Source organism: Rhinolophus sinicus, chromosome 3 (genome assembly GCF_057876585.1).
Source record: "Rhinolophus sinicus isolate RSI-liver-muscle chromosome 3, RSI-T2T, whole genome shotgun sequence".
Taxonomy (NCBI): Eukaryota; Metazoa; Chordata; class Mammalia; order Chiroptera; family Rhinolophidae; genus Rhinolophus; species Rhinolophus sinicus.
This window is the reverse complement of record NC_142503.1, coordinates 26,550,702-26,578,450: the sequence shown is the minus strand read 5'-3', so window position 1 is coordinate 26,578,450 and position 27,749 is coordinate 26,550,702. Positions and strand designations below refer to the sequence as shown.

Here is a 27,749-nt window from a genome sequence, read left to right as displayed (position 1 = left end):
GGTGCTGGCTCAGGTAGTAAATGGCCATCAACTGTGATTAGAATGCCATCAGCTGTGGCTAGTTGGCCATCAGCTGTAACCAGTGAGCCATTGGCCACTAATATAACTGCTGTGGCTACGCTAGCTGCAAATGGCGGCTAGCAAGAAGATGGTGGCTGAGCTAGCAAGAGCGGATTGCAGTTAACATGGCAGATTGCAGCTAGCAAGTGAGGTGGGTTGCCAGAGAGAAGTGGACGGCAGGTTGTGGATAGTGTGGCTCCTGCTTCCTGTGTCTCCAACCCAGCCACCAGAGAGAATATGGTAGTATGACTCCCCTATCTATGGCTCTGTGGGTGTTCCTTTTTGGCCTCACCATGTCCTGCGTTCTTATGTGGGAAGCGGGACCAGAGACCCCACCTGACCCCGCATGACACATGGCGCAGTGAGCAGGGTCTCCTGCATGACTTCCCACATGACAGGGAGTGTAGTTTTGTCTGAATATAAGATCTATCTGTTCTTCAATATTATCTGAATAGGTAATAGAAATATCTTCCTCTAATGTTCATGCCCTTATGTCCTTTTATTATTAATAGATTAAAATAATTTTCAATTTCAGTTATATCATTGACCTGTATCTTTACGGATCCAAAACATATGAACTTAAAAGGATCTTTAAAAAATAGTCCAATACAAAAATATTGTTTTCTTATTCTTTGATATTTTATGTTTTTAAGCCTAAAATATTCAGTGTTGCTGTCCTCTGCTGGAGGAAGACATGGAACTTAGGAACTACCATCTGAACTCTCTTCCCCGGTCTCGTGTTCCATGTCTCGAATTTTATAAAGGAAAAAAAAAAAAAGAAAGAGGAAAAGAAAAAATAAAGAAACTGACTGTCCATAGTAATTATTGCTTTCTAAAAAATTATTTCATTTACCTTCTTGTATTTCTTTGTTTGAGTTCATGGCTTTTGCTGAAATACTTTCTCTAATAATTCTTTTTAGTAGGGGGTTCTGTGTGATTCAAAATTTCCTCAGTCTCTCCCTGTGTGAAATGTCTTGATTTTGACATGAGAAGTTTGGACTGGTTATATAATTCTAGGTTCACTGCTGTTTCCCCTCAACATTAATTGTTGCTATTGAGAAGTCTGCTTTTAATCTAATCATCCTTTTTTTTTTTTTTTTGGTAAAATTCTTTTGTTGTAATATATTATTCCAGAGGTTACTTTCACTATTGTTCTCTTTTCTTTGATGTCCTGAAATTTTACTGCAATTTGTTTAGATGTATACTTATTTATGCTTCTTGGTATTTGATATTCAAATTCTTTCTGAGGAAACATCTTTTTAAAATTCTGAAAGACACTAAATAAATATCTCTTGGAATATTGCATTCTTATCACTCTTCTCAAACTCTAGAATTCCTCTTAGGCATATGTGGGCATGTGTTATTCTGGCTTCCATTTTTCTTAACTCAGCTTTCAAATTTTAAACAAATATTTTTATCTCTCTGTATTTTCTTCAGTGCTGTCATTCAATTTACTAATTATCTTTTCATTTCTGTAGTTTATTTTTTGTCCTTGACTTTTATGATGTTAGTGTTACAAATAATTTTTATTCCCATGGTTTCAAATTAGTTCTTTTTGTTTGTTTTTGATTCATAGCTACTTGTGTTTTTTTTTCCCTGAAAGCTTTTCTGTTTTTTTTAAATGAATATTGTTCATTTTTTATCTCTGTTAACATATAAAATATATGTAGTTTTTGACTGTCCTAGTATTGCTAATTTCTCAGGAGTAAATTTCCTGTTATTCCTCTAGATAATAATCAGGGAAGGTAAAGGAAAACTGTAGGACAACACTTAAGATATCTTTATGTTAGATATTTGTAAAATGTGCAAGGTATCTTTCATGTCCTTAATTTTCTTCATGTAGTTTGGAATTTTAGCTTGTAAGATTGTTCCAAGTCTTTCTTTTTAACCCCTGTTCCTGTGCCTGTTTACCAGTATTTAAGTTGGTTTTACTCAGCTAGGTAGGTGCAAAAGTAATTGCAGTTTAAAAGGTTAAAAATAATTGCAAAAACCACAATTACTTTTGCACCGATTTCAGATGTGGGTCTTAGGTTGGTGTCTTCATTGGAAAATTTTTTTCCCTCCCTGACAAGATTCTCTCTCTAGCTTTTCTTCTGACACTGGTCCTTTGAGATTGTGATTTTGGTTTTGAGTTTGACTATACCTTTTAAATATCTAACCACGATAAAGATACATTTAATATTTTTTAAGGATTTAACCTATTCAATTAGATTAAATTCTGTAAATGGAAATAAAAACTCACTAACTGTCTTGAGCAGAAATTTCACAGTGACATATTAGTTGTAATCGTAAGCTCACATAAAGTTATAGGAAACCCTTTCATTTTATTAAAAATAAGTAATAAAGATCAAACTCAGAAAGAACAAGGGACATATATAATGCCACACATTTTGTGAGTAGAAATAGAAAACTACAGACCAATTTCCTTGACTTCTCACTTCTCTACTACACTTAATTGATTCTCCTTGTACAAAATACTCATTGACATCTGCTGATAATAAAGGCTGACACTATTTTCATTGGCAGAAACAGTTATCTCAAAATATCTTCACTTAAAGATTCGTGGTGGCCCATCAAGCTGATCTGGCCTGTACATATATTTGTTTGGCCCACTTAGAGTTAATACTGTTCATAGTTGCCACTACTGAAAACGAGAGATAAAAATCAAATGAACAGACTGCAACAACTGGGAACAGTGGGCCACATTCTGGTCTGGCAACAGTCACGGTGTGCATTTAGGTGGAGCATTGTTGCCACTTCCCCCCATCCAGCTGTCTTACTCGTTCATCCTCCTTGCCTATCCTCTGAGGTAGTGACCTGTGATTTAAACACTCACAGTGCTGTAACACCATCATTGAATTTTCACGTCTTTGGACTAGAACGCGTTATCTCTTTTACAGTGGTGCCTTATGACTATCTATCATAAACACCTTCTTCCACATCACTTTGATCAGATTAAGTATTTTCTAGCAGAGCAAAGCACTTTTTAGCAACCGTATTTTCTTCATTCTGGGAAGCATGGGCAGGTGCAAGAGTTCTGCAAAATTAGGCAGCAGCACAGTGTTTGGGGACCCCAGGAGAGTTTGGGAGCCAGATGAAGGGAAAACAGAGGGTGCTGATGACCCATTTCACTTTCTTTCTAGTTGTGCTGGGCACTTAATGACTTTGCCTTAGCACTAGACAACATAATAAGGTCTTTGTCATCTCCCTGCCCCTGTCCCAGGTGGGTATAAGTACTTGTGGGATGCAGTATCTCTCAAACATTGAGCTGTATGACCAAGGCAAGCTACCTTTGAGTCTGAAGTACCTCCTCACTCACCCTCTGTACCAAGAGAGCGTCCCTGCTTGCTCTAATGGGGGAAATTTGAGTGTTGAGTGTTATAGGAATTATAATACAAAACAGACAGCAGCCAGAAAAATATCATTCTAGTGGTAACTGTTTAAAGAACTGCTCTGTTTGCCACCGGACTAATCAATGAAAATAATTCTAGTATTCTTTCATCTTTTTTGGTGTAATTTTACACAAGACCTTGTAAACACTAATCGGTTCTCTAAATTTCCATTTGTTCCATTCTATTCATACATTCAGATCCCAAATGCCATTAGCCAAACATAATAGTTATTTGGGTTTTATGCCTCCTGGCTATCTTTAGCTCATTATCTTGAAAATCATCAGTCTGAATCTTGTTATATTTGTGTATATGTACGCATACACATAGAGATAATTTCCCACTGACATCCGATCCGGTAATATCCCTCAGAGATAACATGGTGTATAGTGGAGAGGAAATTTCGTCATGGCCTTTATAATATAAGGCCCCCTTCTAGTTTCTCTTACAGCATCTTATGCTTACACATGTTGTGGGACTCACCAAATATAGTAGTTTTCTAGGGCTGCCATAGCAAAATGCCACAGACTGAGTGCTTAACAACAGGAATTCGTTTGCTCATAGTTCTGGAGGTTGGAAGACCAAGACTGAGGTGTCAGCAGGCTTCATTTCTGCTGCGGCCTCTCTCCTTGGTCTCTAGATGGCCATCTTCTCACTGTCCTCACATGGATTTTTGTCTGCGTTCATGCATCCTTGCGTCTTTGTGTCCAGATTTCCTCTTCTTATGTCAACACGAAATAGGTTGGATTAGGGCCTATCCTAATGGCCTCATTTTAACTTAATCACCTTTTTAAAGGCCCTATCTTCCATCACAGTCACAATCTGAGGTATTGGGGGTTAGGGCTTCAATAAATGAATTTGGTGGGTGACATAGATCTGCCCATAACCCCAAATGCATTGCGTTTGTTTGCTTGATCTGTCTCCTACTAAAAATGAACTACCTGAAGGCAGGGATTATGTCATACTTACCTTTGTGTTCCATATATCCAGTACTTTTAACTCTAAAAAAAAGTAATCATAGAGCTGAATAAGCTCAAGAACATAACTATGATGTTTTGTTGTTTTTAAAGAAGTTTTATTTTGTCCTGGCACATTTTGTTGGGAATGATGGGTGTCCAAGGGACTATCTTCAACTAAATTACTCTTATAAAGAAATTCCTCATCTAGCCATATATTCAGGGATAGCGAAGAGATACACTTTTCTATTTAACATGAGTGGGGAAAAAAATAACACATTAAATCATAAGGAAACATGTAAGGATAAATAAATACTGGGAAATGCTGTTGGCTTCTATGTCAGATGAAATAAGCCATTGCTCATACCTTCAGGGAACTCAAAACGAACTTAGGAACAAATATGTTTAAATGTTTAGGAACCCTAAGGAACAAATATGGATAAAATATGTATCAATGGGAAAGTGCTAGCAAGTGCCACAAGGATTAAAAAAGACCAGATTCCATTATGTTTTAAAAAAATTCCTGTGGGTTTTGGTGACTAAAAATGGTGACTTTACTGAAGCTACTAGGTTAGAGCTGGGCCTTTAAAGATAAAGGGGATAAAGCAGCACAATATACATGTTTGGTTCCAGAGTGTGGAAATCAGTATGGTAAAATGATCAGGAGGCAGTTGAAAAAAATGTAGAGCACAGCATGGGGAGTGTGGTCCGTGGTATAGTAACAGCCATGTACGATGTCAGAAGAGCAGTAGACTGGGAAGGGGATTGTCACTTTGTGAGGGGTGTAAATGTCTAATCATTATGTTGTTTTGTACACCTGACACTAAAAAAAATTGGGGAAAAAAAACAATAAAAGTTGAGAAAAATCCACATAGCTCTCATAGCATAAAATTTGTCATTATTTTATTGACTAATATATTGCTTTTTAAAAAATCTTTTAATTCTGAAAAATGAACTGTCATGAACATTTCAATGATAACATAAATTGTCTTCTTTTCCCAGTGCAAGCCAATGTTGTCAGTGGATAAATAGCTAATTAGTCACAAGATATGACTTATCCTTTTGTTTGGCTGGCATTCGAGTTAAAGTTCTGAGATTTAGGTCATGATTCATAAGATGATGGGACTTATTCCCTTGGATAATAAGCAGGAAAGGAAAAGGAGAACTATAGGACAACACTTAAGATATCTTGATGTCCGTAATCTATTATTCTAAGTTTACAGGAAAATTCCCACTAGCTTGAAACCCTGACAGTTTGACAAGTACTTTATATCACTTTATCCCATACACATTCCATGGCACTAAATTTTTTCTTATCTTTTTAGCTCTAGGTGTTGTTTCCAACTCTTCATGGCCTGAATGACAGTTTATATTGTCTTCAACAGAAAAATCAGTGCACACATTAGGTAAGCCTCTTGGAAAATACGCATCTATCAGTTGATGTTGGCTGCATTTCTTTTTTTCTTTGACTTTGTATGGTTTACATTTCTCTCATGTTTATCTTAGGAGATATATGTCCTAGCACAGAATGCAAATTGGGAGTACAGAGTGTTCTAAACTAGTTTCCACTTGGGATTATTCAGTAACAGATTATTTTGATTGCTTTAAAAAGTTTAAGAGGTTTGCCTTGGAACTCAGATTTTTATATTCATTTATTACAATGTGTCCAGATATTGTTATAGGTGATAGTTATTAAGGTTGTTTTAAACAGTTTACTAAAGGTGAATTACAAACCAATTAAGAGGTGATAGATTCTATGTATTTGCTGTATACTTTCATATAAGAAGTTGAAATCCCTTTCTTCTGCATGCTGTTCCTTGGCATGCTTGAACTCATATCCATTTCTTATCTTATTTCCCCCCTGACTCCATGCTCTGCTCTATATTTTAGGGGGGCCCAAGATGATCTTCCTTGTGCATGTGTCAGATAGCTTCCGGACGAGTTTGACTAGTGTTACGCACTCTCAGGAAATTGGAGGGTGAGGGAAGGGAGAGTCAAAGCATTTCTTCACCTCTCTCTTTGGCTCAAAAAAAAATATCAATTTGTACCTGTGCCTCTCTGACTCTATCTCCCACCTAATAGGCGCCCCCAGCTTCCTCCATGTACACCAAGCTTTTTGGGTTTCAATAACCCCATCGGTTCCTTTCATCCCAGCTTTTGCGTGATAGCAGCTTCTGCTATTTCCAGTCTCAGGGTTACCACACTGTCTTCTTATTTGGAGTCTCAGCTCTATCTACTAAACCAATGCCACTTCTATTTTAAACCAATGCCACTTCTATTTTAAATACTTGTGTTACCAGAACGTGGGCTCTTCTCTGCATGGTGTCCAGGTTCTTGGCGTCTCGAGCAAAGAATTGAACGAGACACAGAAATAAAGTGGTGAAAGAATAGTTTATTAAAAGAGAGAGTTCACTCCAAAGAACTAGGAGCGGACCTGAGCAACAGAGAACGGCTCAAGGGCCCCGAGTAACAAGGTCTTGGTGGCTTTTATCTCTTTTTCTCTCAAATGGGCTGTTCCTTTTTGGGCATGGGCCACTTGATTGACACCGGTGATTGACAAGAGGCTATTATCTCATCTTGTTAGACTGTGCATGTTCCTTCCCAGAATTTGGTCTGTTATAATGATATTAATGAACTTCTGGACATATGTATGATATTGTAATGATGGTATAATAAGGCCCAGGTGAAATGAAGGTCATTGTGGCTTTTACTGAGCAGGTGTGAATGGCCAGTTTAATCTACTAGGGTATTTCGTACCCATTTGTTTCTCATAGGGGTAGATAATTACAATGAAAAGGGGAAGATTTGGGCGGAGAAAGGAGGTCTTCTGGGTGCATTCTGTGGATTATGCAGGAATGCAGAGACCCGATGCCTGTCTCTAACTATTTGCTTTGTTTTCCCCTTGAGAGACATGATCCCCATAAAATCTCTATGGGAAGTTGAGAGACAGAAGGTCTTTTCTTCTGTATCTTCTTTCTGCTGGATAGGAGCACAGAGCTGTCCCTACCTATTGGGGAATTCATGGAACTCTTGCCCTATCTGATCTCAGATGAGAGGAAGGGGTCTTGAGATCCGCCTGGAAAACCGTGTTGGCATCTTTGCTTGCAACTGGCAACCTTGCTGGGGCATCTTCTGCATCCCCAATGCCCCTGAATGAGGAAAAATAGACTTTAATTAATCCATTCAACTAGTCATTCAGGTGTTATGAATTGTCCAGGAGTTAGGCTCGGAATGGGTAGAAGAGAACACTAGGCTTCAATGATTAGAATCAACAAGTATGAATCAGAAGTTTTAAGGTAATTATCTAAAGCAAGGGTAAAAGATTTCTATGATTCAGGTTAAAAACAATCTATTATTTATGATTAAGAAACTAATGGAGTTAAAACACTAAAGAAAGAAAACAAAGTTGCTATAGTGAGAAGCCCTTTCATTTGGTCTGTATCACTTGCAGAAATTAAGTTTTCCTGGTTGGATTCTAACTAATTCATTCCATTTTCACTTTGCTCACCTGACAACTGGTAAAATCACACAGTTCTCTTATCACAAAATCTCTGTTGTTATCATAAGCATCACTGATAATGAAATATATATATATTGCTGTCTGCAGAGTGCTCAGAGTTGTAGATGGAATAATACTAGGGATAATACTAGGTGCAGGTATTGGAGGTGGTAAAAATGGGGGTCAGAAAGTTTGACACACGTAGTGGGGTTCTGAGTTCACAGATGGCTCAAAATATGGGTCTCAGAGAATAAAGATACAAGTGAGGAGTGCTGAAGCCTCTGAATTGATAGAGCTTGGGGATATTATTTATTTATTTATTTATTCACAGACAATACAGACTCTAACCAAGTGCCAGAATCTTTTCAAGGGACTAGGATTAGGCACTAGGCAAGATTAAGAACATACGAGATGCAGGCAGGGATGTGAGCTTCTAGAAGCTGCCTGCATTCCTTGGACTGTAACCCCCTTCTGTTTTCAAATCCAGCAATCATATCACTCCAAGACCTCTGTTTCTCTGATGTTGACTCTCCCCTCTGCCTCTTTTACTTATAAGGACCCTTATGACTACATGGGACCCACCCAGACAGTCCAGGATAATCTCCCCATCTCAAAATTTCTTAATTACATCTGCAAACTCTTTTGGCAGGTAAAGTAACATATTCACAGGTTTTAGGCATTATAATGTAGCCATTGTGTCAGGAAGAGGGGAATGGGGACATTATTTGGGGGGACATTATTCTGCCTACCACACCCCTGGCATGCCCTGTGAAGGACTGAAGCAGTCACCATGATACTTTGGAGGGGAGATGCTAAGAACAATAGGGGAATCCCAAACTTTAAGATCAAAATGTGAATTTGCATTATTTCCCAACACCTCATTTTTTAGGAATGAGTTTTCAAAATCAGAGAGATGGTGAGACCCTTAGTAAAAACTTATGAAACTATCCAGTTCCTGGATAGTCAGTGGAAAACTTTTATCTGAGAACAATTTTGCAGCATATTTTTATTTTCCTTTTTTAGGTTTGGGTGGCTTATAGCAGCAAACAAGTGGGTGGGCAATTATGAGTGATGGTAACTGTCTTTTCTAAGCAATTGGAAATAGGTGCATGCTATGTGTGAAATGAGGGCAGAGTACTGAGCAGCTATGGAATCTTCCAGCAGCACTGGACCCACACACTCTGGGATGTCATGTCCACACTGATAACCATAAGCAGTGCCTTTTCATACGCTCAAAGGACAATGGCACATGCATGAAAACCCCATGTGAAAGGACATTTCTAGACTATGAATTCATATATTCTAATGGAATCTTCCCAATTTTCCATTGAAGGTTTTTGAGAAGAAAGGTAGAATTTGTGGGGGGATAGAATGTAATCAAATGAGTAAGGAACCAACCAGAGGCATGTTTATAACCAGAAACAGGGGAGGGAAGCAGATGCCTGAAAAAGCCTTGACTGACCTCCATCAGTTTGGGTACCTGAGTGAGCGATGGGATTACATCCTAGGAGAACAGAAGTACTTCTTTGGGGGAAGACATTATTCTACAAGCCTGAGAACACCCTACATTTCTCAGCTCTGTTCAGGACAGTAAGTTAAAACCCAGTTTCTATTATATTTTTTTCATAAATGTCCATTTAACAGCCTCCCTTGCTTCACTCCATATGAGATTCCAGGAATGGTTCTAAATCACACCTCTGCGAAGTTTGACTCAAGTAAGTTATCTAAATGTGGGACCAATAAAGAACTATTTAAGAAGCCCTGATAACTGATAATGAGGATTGCATTGCATTTTGTATGTCTGTGGCCTGAGGTCACCTTTTAATTATCAGAGTGTCATGATGAATTATTTCACAAGAAAATTAAAGATTCCACATCTAGTTCCCAATTCTAAATTTATGCACACTGAGGGCAGAGATCTTTTTCTTCAAGCCAAAACACAAATTTCCCAATAAACAATTTGTCGCTTTTTAAAGTATGATGTAAGAAATGGGTAGAGCATAAGGTCTGTTTTTCTCACTTTAATTCCCAGGATCTGACTTAACTTGAAAGAAAGGACTGTTTTTCTTTTGTTTGCTAAATCTTCTGTTTTTCCAAAATCTTTTCATGTCTGGGAATGAGGAGGTGTAGATCAGTAACAGGTATTAGAAGACACAGGAGTTGATGTTAACTTAAGGCAATGAATAAGTTGACTATGAATATTACACAGCACATGTTTGCATCGTTGCAAATAATAAGTAATTTTTTCATATGAAAAGGTATATTTTCATACTCATTTTCAAATTTACCATTTCTCAGTTGAAATATATTTCTGCTCAACATTTCCCAGGATTGTATAAAAAAAGGACCAGTGATTTTCCCATTCCCTACCACTCATCTACAGTATGGCAGGCATTTTTCTTGCATCGTTGTTAATACTCTTAACAACCCAACTAGAAACTCGATGCAATTACCATTTTATAATGGACAAATCAAGGATTAGAATACATTTTTAGTAAATAACTGAGTTGGGATTTCAGTTGGGAGAATTTAACCCCCAAATTTGTCCTCTTTCCATAATGATTTGTTGTCTCTTTCAATGAATAGTACTGAAAATATTCTCCTTCTGCGAGAGGTGCAGCCATCAGTGAATTATCTCAGGACTGGGACTGAATTACACAGTTGATGCTGCAGACCTCTCCTTCCCCCCCCCCCCCCCCACACACACTTTCTGGCTGCATCCCTTTGGCTCTTTTATTGAACTTCTTTCTCTTAACATTTAATCAGATTTCTTTAGGCAGAGCTGTTTCCTCTTTCCAGAAAAAAAACTGCAACAATTTGAACTTAATCATCCAAAGTTGTGAGTTTTCACCCTTATACTTCAATAGAACAGATAGAAAAGTATCCAGTTATAATTCTGCAACATTGTCACCACATTTTCTGTGTATGGGAGCATTTGAGTGTGACATATGCAAGTGACTAGGTTGGGGATCACACGTGTTCACAGATGCAGCAACTCCAACTTGTAGATACACAGCAGAATTCACAAAATCAGTCATAGTGTTCCCACGATTCTTGTTCCAGGGGTATCATGTACTAACTAGTTATAGAAAGAATTAGACTCGAAATTAAATGTATTTGCCATGCCTCATGTATACTGTGGCCTACTTAGCGATGTTTATTTATTTGTTAATATGCTGGCTGTGCTGCACATTTGAGGAAGGTAAAGATCATTTCCATAACTAGAAGGTATCAAGGAATGATGGAAGTTGAGAGGTTTTCAAACTGTGGTGATCAGTAATCTCTACTCTATGGGGCCTTGAGAGGAAAGAGGAGCAGGTTGGCTCAATGCCTGCAATCCAACTTCAGACAAAGCCACTCTGCATCTTTGTGTTTAATATACATTATATTGGTGTCCATATAGGATTTGTTTTTTTATTAAGAAATGTTTTTACTGCTAAAAATATTTTTAAAATTGGTTATTTTTGTCCATCCCACTGACAATACAGAGAATCACTCTGAGCCATAAAGCACACAGCTAGCTAGTCAACCTAAATCAGAACACTTATTTTTTTATTCCCCCCTTTTTTTTTTCTAGGTTAGTTGGTATTTGTGAAAAAATATTTTATAAAATTTTATTGAAGTTTATTATTTTCCTAAACATTTAATAATTGATTTTTGACTATAAAGACCCTCTTCCCCCGCCCCCCCACCCCAATTTGGACATACCCTTCTCTTTCGAATTGTACTTGAAATTAAGATTTTAAAATCAAAATCCTTTCAGAGAATTTCTGAATAGACTATTTTCCTGAAAGAAGTTTTCTAGAAATAATTTTTTAAAAAGTAACTGCAGGGTAAGGCTTGCTGACTTATTCTTTTATGCAGCTCAGACATGGTAAGATAGTTTTCCCAACCTAAAACCAGAAGCTTACATTTGTCAGGTATGCTTTGTTTTTGAGTTGTAATAATTTTTAATTTCTATAGGATGACTTATAGACACACAATGTGCTATATAGATGATGTCTTACAGAATTGTACACATGAAACCTATGTGATTTTACTAACCATTGTCACCTTAATGAATTTTAATTTAAAAAAAGGAAGAAAAATCAATAATGTTGTACTCAGAGGAAAATTCAATGTACAAGTTCTCTTTTATTCTTTAGAACACATAACCTCTTCAAATAAGTTTGCTTATTCTTCCAAGTAAGTATTGAGATGAAATCTTTATGAGATTTGTTTGACTAGATTTCTAAATAGGTGTCTCTGTTTTTAGAATGCTTTCAGATATTACGCTGATGTGTGTTTTAAATAGCATTTATCCTAGGGGAACACCCAGGACCTCTTGTTGACAACTAGAACCACTTTGATGCTTTCTATTTCTTGCCACATTCTTAGGCTTCGAACCAATTTTTGTGTTTCTCCCTGGGGATGCAAGTACAGAACAGGGAATGGGTTATAGAAAAGAAAAATAAACACTTAGTTTTATTATTTTCTCTTTCCTTTCCCCTGATTTCCACTAATATTTATAAATATTGAGACATCAAAATGAGAAATAGTGGAGTATCATAACAATAAGAAGAAAAAAACGAACCTGGGTTAGAATTTGGGTTTGAATGCCAATTTTATTATTTGCCAACTGTGTGATTTTGGACAGATTACTACATCTCTCTAAAGCTTTATCCCCCCTTGTAAAATGGAGATTGTAATACATTGTGAAGTGGGTATTAAAATTCTGTGTCTAATAAATAATGGGTATTCAAGAAAATGTTAACTGAACATGAGTGTTATTTTACAAATAACAGAAGATCAGTTCACTCCAAAATACTCTTTTCACCACTATAGATAGGACTACAGTAAGTCATTGTTTCGTATTATATAAAAATTCAATATGCATGAAGTTATAATTATCTAGGGAATGAAGTAATAAACGTGCAGGAACAAAATACCTTATATAGGATGGAAAACTTATCACATAAGGTGGCAGAGCATATCTTTGAAAAAATGGTCACTATGACGTAATTTTTGGTGGAGAAGTGGTCAAGAACAATGTGACTGGGAACTGATAGTATCTCAGTGGTCAGAGCTATGGCTTTGTAAGTAAATGTAACCGCATTAGTTATTCGGAAAGAGCTTGCCAACGTGAAAGACAAGGCAACCGAAAGGAAAAATTTACAAATGCTTCAAGATAATTTATGTTATTCCCAGGTTCTGCCTATGCAATGACATTTTGGAAAACCATGCAGTAGAGAAACAGGGCAGAAAAGGACTAACCCTTATTGAATTATATGTTCCAGAAATCATGTTAAGCACTTTTTGCACATAAGAATAAGGTCATCCTGCAAATCATCTTCTGTTTTTTTGGTAACAGAAAAAAAAAAATCCTCTCATGCTTACCAGAAGGATGCTGTTGGAAACAAAAGTTGTTTATCTATCTATATATATATATATAATGTTCAACAGCCTAAATTTTATTCATTTTCATCTCATTTCCACAAATTCAGAAATAAGTATAAGCTCTTACTGAATGAGACTCACAAATGAAATGGTATTAGTTTCCTAGGTCTGCCATAACAAAGTATCACAGACTGGGTGGCTTAAACAACAGAAATTTACTTTCTCACAGTTCCAGAAGCTGGAAGTACAAGATAAAGGTGTCAGCAGGGTCTTCCCAGGGTCATGCAGGAAGGATCTGTTCTAGGTTTCTCTTCTTGGCTTGCAGATAGCCAATGTCCCTCTGTATCTTCACACTGTCTTTCCTCTGTGTGTATCGGTGTCCAAATCCTCTGTGTTTAGATCTTATAGGACACCAGTTGTACTGGGTTAGAACCCACTCTAGTGATCTTATTTTTAACTTAATCGCCTCTGCAAAGATCCTATCTCCAAGCCACAGCCACATTTTGAGGTCCTGGGGCTCAGTTAGGATTTCAACATATGAATTCTGGGGACGGGGGACAACCTCAGCCCTTAACCACAATTTTCCTCATTTCTCTTCTTCACAATTCCTAGTAGGAATTGACTTGTTCCTAAGAGATGCTCAATAAACATTTGATAATGATAATTCAGAAACTCTTTGCATCAGATAATACAAAATGAAAGTTTGTTGTCCTGAAGATCCCATAAAGAAATAGCTTTCTAAATTAAGTCAAAACAGAAACCATTCACATTGGAATTCTTTGACCATTTGAACCAGGCCAGACCACAAAAGCTAATTTAGGTTTGAGGACTGGACGGAATAATCACTCGGACACAGGGTCATTTCCTCTTTGGTTTACAACAAAACCAGAAACATACAATCAAAGATATATGCCAGACTGAGCATATAAATGAGTGGAAGTGGCTCTCTGTCACCTCCCTTTTTTCCTCCCCAAAACAAGCCCAATGTTTGATGCGCCCACAAGGTACACTGAAAATCTATCTGTTCAGATGTTTCCAACCATAGTTAAACTGAAGAAGGTGGGGATGAGTGAGAAAGATGGAGGTGTGAAATTTCAATATTCAAGTATCCACCCTATTTACAATAAAGAAATACTTGCTACAACATAATCATATACTTCCGAGTTCTATTTCTTGTTGTGTCATTGGGTGTTCTCAAGGTTTCAGAGAGCAGGCATGCCCTATAACCATTTTCCAATGAAACATAAATTTGAGCATGTAATATGTGAGAAGCACTTTGTAAACTGTAAAGTACTATGGAAATAATTGATTTTGAATGTTGTAAATAAATGTCAGCTATAATTTTCATTCTTCATTAAGATACGTAGATAGATGATAGATGATAGATAGGGAGAGAGAGAGAGAACGCAGATACTTTACTAAGGATTGGGAATGCAGATGTCAAAAAGATCCCTTTTGCATAAAATGTGCAGTATAGCAATTTTGACATAGTTTTCATAATGATGGTTTTATCAAACTACATACTTATCAAAACTACATACTTATTACTATGAACAGTTGGAAGAGAAGCTCAGTAAACCTCCAGAATTTGACAACAGGCTTCCATAATTCCAGGATGCTAAAATGAAATGCATTTAGTGATACCATCCCATACTCTCTCTTCTTCATGCAGAGAACACATTCCTTGCAAGTCCAGAAAGAAAGTTGTTTTTTGCTATTTTCGGCATTCCTTTTCATGCCTATAGATTCTGAAACTTTTGAATCTCTTTTTCATAGGGGCAGGCAATTTATAGGACTAGTCCTTTGAGGAGAATCTAAATAATTCCAGGTCTTGGCCAGGGAAATGAATGAAAAAGTAGGGACCTTCTGATATGCTATACTTGTCAGAAGTGAGGAATACCCAAACTCTCTCCATCCTGCAAATGAAGTCACTACTTATTCACAACTCATTGTGAATACACTGTGAATTAGTAACAACTTATTCACAATTGGTTGTGAATAAGTGGTCACAAATTTTTGTATGAATAACTTTTTATTCATGGATTGAAAACTGGGCTTATTACTGTTAATGGCTTTTTATTTTTATTTTTTTATTTTAAGTTAGATAAATGTATCTTAGAAAGAAAACTACAACAGAAAAATGAAGGGTAATTAATTGCATACACTATTTTATTCCAATTTCAGTCTGTCTAATACTCAGAGAACATCTCTTCAGTGCTTTTGGCCAATAGTTTTTTAATTGAGACCTAATGAACTCTCCATCTTCTGTCAGGACAAAATGGTTGTAGCTGCAAAGAATGTGCACCGATGTCATTAACTCTCTTTCCCTGCCAGCACATTCAAGCTAAAGAACAAAGTCACAATTCCACAGGGACAGAGGATGGACTTTAAGTAGAATTGTGTGGGCAGTGAGTTATCTTCAGTAGTAAATCACTGTATAAGTAGCCTATTAAAATGCACTAAAATTGGAAAGGTTACGGTTAGTGCAGTTCTTATCCAAGTCTTGAGTGTTAGTGATAGCCCATTGCCCTGTGGTAGCCTGACCTGTACATCATGTGCCTTAGAAAAGGAAAGCTCGTGTGATTTTTCTCTTTCCCATTGCACTCGAGGGTGATCTCAGCATCAGTTAAAAATTCCTGTCAAAAATAAATGCTGAGAGATTGAGAGTTCATCATCTATAAAGACCCAACAAAGAATAACTTGTTTTACTGCTCTTATTTGGGCATTTATTGGCGCTCTTAGACAGGCTGGTTAAGTCTTTTGAGTCTTACGATTCCTGATAACAAGAGCTTTCTGTAAAGAGGATGTAAAGAGAGAAATGTCAACCTACTATTTCCTAATACATTATATTTGAATTCACACCCCACTTCTCACATGGGCCTCTGTTAGATGGAAATTATTGTCATGTCCCTGATAATCTAGGGTCAATTCACATGGGTAAATAAGGCGTTCCAACCGGGTGTATGATAGGCAGATAAGAGAAAGAACTGGTTCAATTAATTGCGAGTAGTAATCTTCATGCAAAACAGCTTTCCTCAGAATTTCCAAATACTGATTTACAACCAAGAGTGTTTCAGATAATCACCCACAGTTTCCAGTAATCGCTCAAGCCACCTCTCCTACCTCGTGCCCCTTCACAGCTCCTTGTATTGCCTTCCTCTGTCAGGGTTTGCCCTTTCTGTGGACACCATCTCCCTCACTCTAACCACCTCAAGAGCTTCCTAGCTGAGCAGGCTTTTGCCAGTTTCAAGTTTTCCTTGTCACTACTGTCCCTGTGTTTTCTATTTGGATTTCTTGCCTGTCTTTTACCCATTATTTCTCCTTATTCTCTTATACCAGAATATTTCTGAACTTTGAGTGCTTGCCTAATCTAAAGACCCTCTAGCTTCCCAATCTTTATTCTGTGAAACTAGTTTCCTGGCCTGTCTCCAAAATCAATTGTCATACACTGTTCTGATATTACTATAGAACTTGAACAAGTCTCTTTTAATATCTTTGGTCTCAATTTTCTCACTAAAAAATAAGATCAGTGGTAGTTGAAGGTCTTTCATTCTGATGTGTCAGTGGGGTTGAATTGCTAATGCAATATACAAGTTTGCCAGTTTGGGTCATGTTTACAGTGACTTTCAAATGAGTGAATATTGGTAAGTGAGTACCTGGGATTTAAACAACTTTTTGTTGTTTTGTGTTTTCTAAGAAGGTTTGTTTCAGAAAACGTTTTTAGGATAGTATTTTTAAAAAGAAAAAAATTCTAACAGATGAATATTACAGCAGCTTTTAAAAATATTTCAAAGAATGTGCTTTGGCATTAATTATTTGTAATTTACATAAGACTTGATTCTACCTAACTGTCCATCTCACACAGTATCATATTCTAAAATAAATACAAATGCAAATTACTAATATTTTTTGATCCCCTGAAATATCCTAGGGCTGTTTTAAATATGTTTCATGTATTAACTCATATATTCCTCAAACCCTATTAGGTATTATGCATACTATTGTTGTTCCCATTTTACAGATGAACTGACTGAGGAGGAGATGTTAAGTAACTCGCTCAAGACAGCATACAAGAGTCAGGATTTATACAATGTTTTCTGGCTTTAGAGCCTGTGCTTATAAATATTTTACTGTCTGCCCTTCACAACCAATTCAGAGAAGGTCCTTGAATGGAGTATATTGAAGTAGAGGCTCTTGAAAAGTCAAATACAGTTTATATTTATAACAAAACAAACCTTATAACACTTGCCCATACCATTTTACTCTAAAAATAAAATTCAAGCAGAATAAAGGCTGCTTACCAATCTGCTCATTCTTATCTACTTTTTCTTTCTCCCCTAAATACAATCTGAATGGCTTTTTAATGTTTTCCCCACTTGTCCTTTTCCCACCTCCCAAATGTATTTTATTTTCCCCAGAGGCATATGTCCTTCTTGTATGATTTGGTTTAATTCCTTTAGCTTATTCAATACAGTTTCTCTATTTGTTATTAAACACGGATCAATATGAGAGCCCAAGGGAGAACAAAATTCATAGAGCAGAGTTGAAGAATCATATTACCTAAATACATATTGCCCCTGTATACATCTAGATAACTTCAGGTGTACATGTCCTATATGGAATTCAACTTTCAGTCACTTGAATTTGTATGGGTTTCTTCACACTAAGATTTCAGTCTAGGTTTACTTCCAGCTCTCGAGTTCCCTGGATGATGAACATGAGAAATATCTGGGGCTAGATATTTGGACCTGCGTCATGGAAGGAGAGGAATCAAGAAGCCAAAGAAATGAAAAATTCTGGTTACCATCTAGACGTTTTGTTTTTCTGAAAACTCATAGTAACATTTAAAAACATAATATCTGCTTTGAAAAAAAAGTAAACTATGAGTTTATGCCACATGTATTTATTTCTGCCTTTCACTTAACCAACTCACAAGATGACCTGAATTTCTCACTCTTCTGGCTGTTTAGGGGGTAATAAAGTACAACCTAAGGAAAGAGATGGCTTAAGACAACTGGTTTTTCTTAGAAGAAAAAGCAAATGAATTTGGGTTACAGAGGAAGAGGCCTGGAAATTTTACACTGAATTCTAGAGCTGTAGAAAGAAATTTACTATTTCAATAATGGCACATTTGAAACTTGGCTTTCTCAGTGAGGTGACAAAACTCTTTCTTAAAAATGGTTTGAAGTTAAATTTTAAGTGAGCAATTAGCAGAGGACTTATAAAAACTGTATTACAATTTGTAATCTCAAATTTGCAAAGTTAGTAACCGATTTTATTCTTTAAGCTTTAGCGAATGAATTAATCAGTACCTGCTCATATGTGAGTGTGTGAGTTCATGTTTGCTAATAGATGGAGGAAGGATAAGTCAGGCTGACTCACCCCTGGTGAAAAACATTTTCACTTCTGTCTCAGACAAGAATAAAATTCAAATGAGTTTTTATCTAGACACACTGCCGGTTAATCACTGTATGATAACATTTAGATCATCATTCAGCATCACGAATGTTTAAAACAAAGCTTTATTTTCTAAAGATGGAACACATAGTTTTTTTGGTTTTTCTTTTTCACATATTCACTGAACTTACAAATCCTACTAGGAACTGAATTATTGAGAATAGACTATCAAAGATGCAAGGGAAATTTCCAGCTCTAGGGAATAAAAACATAATTGGTAGATTAGAAAATTGTACATGAAAAGTCAAATACCAATAGAATAATCCAATTCAGTGATATGTCACAGTTCCTGGAACTTTTCTTATCTGTGTAGATAAAGTTGTTTGCTTGATAAGAATAAACAAAAAAAAAATTAGCCAATTTAGATGCCAAATATTAAGTACTTAATACACAGCTTGTTCTTTAGATACCTCTGCAGATTTTCACTCAGAACCTAGTAGTTCTTGGTTTGCATACAGTTTTAATAAATTTAAACATACCTTATTCCACCCGTTAGCAAATTAAAAAACAACTATGTAGTTAGAAAGTCGAGGACTGTCTACATGTAAGAACTTGAATGTCAAGGAATAAAAGTAGACTACTTAACAATCAGATAATAAGAATAATTAAAGATTTAAATGCTCACAGAAATGAAGTCCAAAATGCTCCCTCAGCTTCCCGTAGGCCATGCTGCATCAATGTTTCAGAGCACAGTCTGGAAATTTATGGGCATAACAATGACCCTGAGTTATCACGAAGAGGTTTAATTCATCCTCTATGTGTGAATTTATTTGAAGAGATTTCAATAAAAATAATTGGTATTTATTTAGTTAAATCTTTACTAATCTAAAAACAGCATTCTCCAAAATGGTTTTTATAAATCCCATTCAAGGCAGAAATACAAGAATCATTACAGGGCATCGTGTGAGTTAAAAATCAAGTATGCGGCAGTCGCAGTATTCTTGTTAGAGCCAGAACCCACTCTAGCACATGTTGTACCTGGGGTGTACATTTAAAACTAAGGACAATTTTGCCAAGTTCCAGAATAAGATTTTCAGCTAACTTTCTCCAGAAACACCATTAAAAAAGAAAAAACTGAAGAGGGGAAGCTCTAGAATGAACCTCTCAGGACTAGTTGGATGATACAAGCTGATACAAGACTGAACAAGTTCAGACGACCCCATAATTTTCCTTGGAGAGGAGGGGGTACATCACCTACGAGAAGCGAGAACAGGTTCAATACAGACGATCTTTAAACTTGAGTTGCTGCCAGATTTACAGCTCTAACCTTACCAGTCTCCTCACAGAAAATAGTTATTTCAGTGAATAGCAGAAGGAATATCTACAATCTACGTCTTGGCCCAAGATATCAAAGATGATTCATTTTCCTCTAGCAGAGAGATCCAGAGAGTTCTAAGCAATGTGGCTCTTTGGTCAGACTACTACCTGTGGCTTCCAAGGGAGGCTCATGAACAATCATTTCCAGCATCACCTCTGAAGTTTCTGGTATTTATTTCTCCCAGAAGACTTTGCGACCTTGGCAACTGGATAGCTGTGTGATTCTGTCTTGATCATCTCAATTAACAGCTTTTATCAGAGGATCTGCTCTACTTTATTTTGGCAGTATTGATGACACACCATTCTTTTAAAGACATACCTCTGAAAAAGTGACGTTGAGAAACTACATTGAGGCAATATGCTGCTGTCACATCAGACAACTTGATTCCTGATCATCTCTTTTTTGAAGGAAAGGTCAGAGATTAGAGAAGGAACTGTGCATATTCATATACTATTTGATACTTTTGGTAGCTATAACACGACATTAGCGTTTAAAGTTAACTTCTGTGTCACTGACCCAATTTAGTAATTAGTTTCTGTTTGTTGGAATATGAATAGAGTATTTTTCCCTGTCTGTTTGAGAAATTCATTAATTTCTAGAAAGAAATCAAAAAGCGTCACAGAAATACAGGAGAAAAATATTAGTTTTTATGAAAATGCTGAAGATTTTATTAAGCTCCCAGAAGTTTTTCACTTAAGTTTAACATGAATTTTGGGGAATGCTTATAATGATTTTACTTGGCATTTTCCCCTTACTCATAGTTATAAAATTGTTTTCACATGAGAAACTCATCAATTACAAGTTCTTAAATTATTTTCATGTCAGTCCTGTTTATTTATATTCTGTTTGGTAATATGGTTTAATGGCCTAAAGAAAAAAAATGTTTAGCTAATTCACATTAATATTTGTTGATAATTATCGTAATATAATTGATATTTTATAGAAAATTATTTTTCTGTTTATATTTTCTCAAGAGAGAATATTATATATTCCTAATTTTTATATTAGCATATTTGGGGGCCAAGTTTATTTTCTAACATAACAGTTCTGCTTGCATAATAAAAGTGAGTAGATGAAACTTAATTAAAAGAAATAAAATTTATGGAAAAATACATTACAAGAAATATGTTCATAGTGTAGGAATATTTTTTTCAGTTATTGTGTCTGTTGCACTAACTAATTTATTCTTTTATAGGGGCACATAACTATTTGGGGGACACATTTTTTGGATCTTTAACAAGATTCTGAAACCCTTTGAAGGCTGAGAAATACCTTTTTTTTTTTTTTTTCTGTAATCTAATACCAGCTATTGTATTTGATAGATTGTATGAACCTGGTTAAAATGGCTGTATTTCCAATGGATATAATTTCCAAGGTAATTTAAAAATAAATTGATTCATTTATTTATTCACTCATCCATTTCTTTATCCATAAACATGGATTTCTTGAATACTTAATATATACCAGACATCATATTTTATGTTAGAGGTAAAAAAAGACCAATAAGAACACATCTAATGTTTAAACAGTTCAGAATACTTAACAACAACAAAAATAGTGTTTTCCAAGCCACTCTATCAGTCTAACATAATTCTTATACAAAAACAGGTTAGGAATAGCATAAACAAAAAGGAAACTATAAACCTACTTTACTCACAACTTAACAAAAATCATAAACAATAATTAGATAAAAGAAATCGTTAAGCAGTGATATATTGAATAATTAGTTTATCATGGACAAAGGGAGTTTATCCCCCAAAATGCAAGCATGGTTCAACATTAGAAAATCTATTACTGCAATGCATTACCTTCTGGTATTAGAGAAGAAAAAAACACACTAATATGAAACAATCTGGGTAGATTAAAGATACGTGGTTTTTTTTCTTTAATTAATGAAGGAATTAGGTGAAATAACAGAACATGTTTAAAAATTGTGATGGGGAACATACACTGATATCATATTCAGAAATATAAAGATAGATTTATTTGCTTGAAATTTAAAAATAAAATACAGTTTGTACAAAGATACCATAAGTAGAATTAAAATATAACTTGCAGACTTTTGGTTTTAGATAAGGTGGAGTAAACACCTTTTTATCTTCCATTAAACTCAGTTGTAAAACCTGGACAGAATGCATGAGCAGTTGTTTGAGAACTCTGAGAAGTAAATATAAGAAGGCGGATTGGGGACGAACACCAGAAGTTGAAGTGGCACTGAGCCAGCTTTGAGTTTGCCATGTTTTTCCTCCTCTGGTATGTCCTGGCCAGAAGTCAGCATATTCCAAAACCCAGAAAAGAACACTGTGGTGAAGTCAGGGGAGAGATGTAGGAGAAACCCTCTAGTTCTAGCTCAGGAAACCAAAAAGGAAACTCCCAAAACTCAGAAACAGTTAGGGGAATTTCTTGGATATTTTTCCCCTTCTTTTCCTCTATTATCTTAGAAGGAAAGGTCATAGCAAGGTAGTTTTTGTTGTTGTGTTTTTTTGTTGTTGTTTTTTGTTGTTGTGGTGGTGGTGGTTTTAATTGCTCTTCCTTGAAGAAACAGATTCTTTCCTTGATGGAAAAAAGGATGCATAAGTCCAATCTGTTCTAGAAATATGAGTGGCCCGTTCAGTACATAACAGTTTAAATATCAAAGTATATGAAGTATATGGTAAATATACAAAGAGAAAGTAACATGCTTCCTATGTACAATACAATATTTTAAATTATAAAATAAGCTCCACAAAGTACAACTGGCAAGTGAGACACCAGCAGGAGCCAAAACTTAGAGGGAACCTCTTGAAGCCGTGATTCCAAAACGGTGTCACCTAGCCTGTTGTGTTCATTTTTTTCCTTCTTTCTCTGTCCTGCTGTGCCTAACCCTAAGCAAGGTGGAAGTGGGTAGTTTCTGGTTGGAATTCTGAAAAGGGCAGCTGTGGAACATGACAGTTCCTGTGGGATGATAAAGAGGAGGAACTTCGAAAGACCACTCAATAAAGCTGCTTATGAGCTGGGCTCACCCCAATTTGTGTTGTACCGGAAGGAAGTCTCATGACATTTTTAAAGTGCTGAAGGAAAAGAACTATCAACTCAGAATTTTATGTCAGTGAAAATGTCCTTCAGGATTTACAGAAAACAAAGACAATCTCAGATAAAAATAAATAAGTAAATAGGCAAGCTTAATTGTTGGCAGCAGCCCTACTTTGAAAGAATTGCTAAAGAATGTTCTTCACACAGAAGGGAAATGATATGAGAAGGAAAATTGGAACATCACAAGTGAAGAAAGAGAAACACAAAGGGAAAATGCCTAGGTATATATAATACATTATTCGTTTGCTCTTGAATTTTGTAAAATGTGTTTGATGGTTGAAAGCATAAAATATAATATTCTCAGATGGGAGTTTCAATGTATTAAAGGTAATATATGACAGCTAGCTGTAGCATAAAGGACAGAAAGGGAATTTATAGTGGTAACATTTTCACATTCCAATTAGGTGGCAAAATATTGATTTTAAATAGACTGAGAATATAAGTATGTATTTTGCAATTCCTAGAGTAAGCTCTAAATAATTATACAAATAATTATAATCAAAATGATTAAGAGCAGTATTTGTATGCAGAACAGTGAATAAGAAAAGTATCAAAAGAAAACCTGAAAACACCAATGACCAAATGATGTTAAGTTTAGCAAAAATATAGAATCTGTCTTCAAAGTCCCTGTGGAAATTTCACATAATATATATTTGAGAATTAAAAAGCATTATCTGATATCTCTTTAGAGATATGTTGTGTTGAAAAACCAACGCGCACACAACAAAGAACAGTGAAACAAGTTAAATAGCTATAGGATTTTTTTTAACTTTTCTATTATTACAGCTATTTAATTTATGAAAAGACAAATGCTATCATTTTACCATCAATTAGACACATTAAGCAATAATAACCATTACTATTTCTCTTAACTGGTCAATTGATAAAATTTGAGAGGCTTGGCTATATTTGAGAAGTGGATATTATGATTTATTAAAATCTTTTTTTTACATGAGAAATTGAATGTTCCATTTCAATTTTAATTTTATTCCATTCATAATTATACTTCAGGGACACATAATCAGAAAAGTTTCTACTAGGTGCTCTATGTTCTGTGACTAAAAACAACATGTGTTGATTTTATAGAGCAACCGAAACTCTCATAAACTGCTGCTGAGAATATAAATTGGTACTTTGAAAAACTGTTGGCAGCATCTATTATGAATACGTGTAAACTCTATGCTCTAGTATTCTATTGTTGTATAACAAATTACCACAGACTTACTGGCTTAAAACAAAAACATGTTAGCTCACAGTTCTGTAGGTCAGAAGTCCGACCCAGTGTGGCTGGGTTATCCGCTCAGGGTATCACAAGGCTGAAATTAAGGTGTTAGAAGGGACTGAGTCCACATCAGGAAGCTCGGGGGGAGAAATCCGTGTCCAGGTCAGTCAGGTTGTTGGAAAAATTCAAGTCATTGAGTCTGTAGGACTGAGGTCCTACTTCCTCACTGGCTGTCAGCTGAGGGCCCCCTAAATTCCTAGAGGTCCCTCTTTAGTCCTTGCATGTGGATTCCTGTATCATCAAGGCCATAACAGTGCAGCAAGTATCCCTGTGCTTCAGATCTCTCTGGCTTCCTCTTCTGCTCCTGGAGAAAACCGTCTGTTTTTAAAGCAGCTCATGTGATTAGATTTGGTCTATATGGATATCTCCCTATCATAGATCCCACTTGGATGTTTCCCTGTCGTTACACATGGAATCTGGGGGGCCATTTCACTATTCTGTCTACTGTCTCCTATGACTGAGCAGTTACATGTATAGCCAACAGAAATGCATACATATGTTCACTTATATGTTGGCTTAGATGTACTGCCAATAGAAATGCATACATATGTTCAACAAAATAGAGCACAGGACTGCTAATAGAAGCACTACTCATATTAGCCAAAATATGGAGAAATTATTAAACAATAGGATAAATTATGGTATATTCTTATGATTGAATGCAGAAGTGAGAATGAACAAATTAAAACTATTCATAATAACACGAATGAATCTCACAAACATAGTGTGTAGTAAGCAGATAACAATGTTTTATGGACGCAAATGGAAGGGTACTTAATCCAGTCCAGAAAGTCATAGAAAACTTCCTGGGGAAAGTACAGCTTTTGCTGCAAAGAATTAGAGTGAGTGAGCGAGTGATGGGAGAAGAAGGGGGAGACATGACTGAATTTTAAATTGACAGACTAATACGCACATAAGTAACACAGCTATCAAAATTAAAAGCATATTAATATTATGAATAAATGGCAAAATGGTGGGATAAGAGGTACTGGAAAATTTGGCAGGGGTCAGAACATGGAGAACCTTGCAAGTCATGTTAGGAAGATTGACTTTAATCCTATAAGTGATGCAAAATGAAGGAAATGAGCAAATTTATATTCAGGATCACTGACACTGCAAAGTGGAAGACGGAATTAAAAAAGAAAAATATGGAGGAAACTAGACTAGTTAGGACTTTTAAGGAGCACAAGTGTGAGAGGACGGAAGCCTGAGTTAGCTAGATTGAAGCGTGGGAGCAGCAATATAAGAAGCATGGATGCCTTGTATCTGCCTCCTTTCCAAAAATCTCGTCTTAAAGTCTTAACTCATGCGAAAGTATAATCAACTAATAATTATAATTGTTTAGTATTTCCATGTCTCCCAAAAGAAGGTGAAATTATCGGTTAAATAGGGATCTAGGCTGTAAGTTGAAAAGAAAAGATGACTTCTAGTTGTACAATATCAGGTATTTTCCTGAAGTGTGTGTGTGTGTGTGTTTCTGTGTGTGTGTCTGTCTGTGTGTGTGTGTGTGTGTGTGTGTGTGTTTGTGTTTCGTTGTTTCTAAGTCATCAGGACTTTTCCAAATCACCACATCTATGGGTAAGGGAACCAGAACAGAAAATACATTCCAAGGATGAAATGTCAAGCAAAATCTATGCTTTAATTCTATGAGCTTCACAAAGTCAGCAACTGCAGAGATGTGGGACAGAAATTATTCAGGACTTGCACATGAAATGATGACCAGTGGAGCAGTTGTGTGAAGGAAATTTCCTAAGCCATAAATTTACTGTCTTTGCTAGAAAAACCTCATAAAGTCAATTCCTGTAGACATATAATAGGCCAACACAGGGGCCAATGGCATCTACATAAATATGTTCATTTTGACTTGTACATAAAAGTAATATAAATGTTATTTTTAAGTTTCCATTGTTATTGTGTTCTATAAAGGTTTCCCCCAGGTTATAACCATCATTAGCTTACAAAGAGAATGGAATTGACCTTGGAAATAAAGTGTATGTGTTTATATGATTAACTTCACTCAAATTCTATATAAATTTAATTGCTGTAGGTGTTCTCAATAAAAATAAAGAACTAATTTTACATTAATTAAATTAAAGTTAGTTTCGAATTAGTGTTTGGGCTATTCCTTTGGAATTCCCCTTTCGTTCCCACTCCCTGACCTCCCTTCTCTCTCATATCTCTGTCTTATATTTTGCTATGAGAAATTTGACTTCAGAACCTGTCATCAAGTGAATATGCCAAACTTCATCTATAAATAATTGCTCTACCCACAACAGGACTTTTAAATTTCTTAGAGAAAAAAAAAGCAATGACTTTTAGTAGAATATTAATTACCGAGTTTCCCCAAAAATGAGAACTAGCCGGACAATCAGCTCTAATGCATCTTTTAAAGCAAAAATTAATGTAAGACCCGTTATTATATTGTATTCTATTGTATTATATTATATTATATTATATTATATTATACCCGGTCTTATAGTAAAATAAGACTGGGTCTTACATTAATTTTTGCTCCAAAAGACGCGTTAGAGCTGATTGTCCGGCTAAGTCTTATTTTCGGGGAAACATAGTTCCTTTTTGAAAGTTTTGATTTTTGTCACATTTTCTCATTATTGTTTCATTGAGTTATATTAATAAATCTTTCTGTCAGGATCTAAATCTTTGAGTAGTTTTACCTATTTTAGACAGAATCATTCAGTATACACTCTTTGTGTCAGGCTTTTTTCACATAGGATGATTTCAGATTCATCCATATTGTTACGTATTAGTTGTCTGTTTCTTTTTATTGATGTATTCCATTGTATGAATATACCATTTATTTATCCACTCTTTTTTTTACTAACTCATTTACTGAGAGACATGTGGGCTGTTTCAATTTGGGGCTATTTATTAGTAATAAAGCCACTATAAATATCTTTCTACAAGTTTTTCATGGAAATCTCTCTTAATTTCTTTTGGGTAAATATCTAGGAGTAGAATTACTAGGTCATAGGAACAATGTTAAGTTTACTTTTACAAAAAACTGCCAGACCTTTTTCAAAGTGGTATCTCAGTGTGGATTATAAACTTTTAAATTATGCTGTGCTTTGTGTATACGTGAACCCATTCAGTTAAATACTGGTCCTTTAACTAGAGAAGTTGGAAAATAGAAAATAAAACTCTCCAGCTTAATATCCAGAGGTATTCATTTGAATTTCTTTCTCGAAATACAGCATTTAAAAATAATTACCCTTAATACCCATTCTTTGTATTGTATCTAAATTTTATTTCAGTTTTGCACTCTGCCTAGGGGCATTTTATTCCATTAACATTCAACAAGCATTTGTGAATAGCTAATATG

At 35.7% G+C, this 27,749-nt stretch overlaps 1 long non-coding RNA gene across 1 annotated transcript in view; it reads left to right on the top strand.

The window, feature by feature from the left end:
• Positions 1 to 27,749, top strand: part of LOC141570434 (uncharacterized) — a 475,324-nt gene that overhangs the window by 325,174 nt on the left and 122,401 nt on the right. The window contains exon 3 of the long non-coding RNA XR_012494439.2: positions 5,731 to 5,811. This is a non-coding gene — a long non-coding RNA (uncharacterized LOC141570434). The remainder of the gene's footprint in view (positions 1 to 5,730; positions 5,812 to 27,749) is intronic.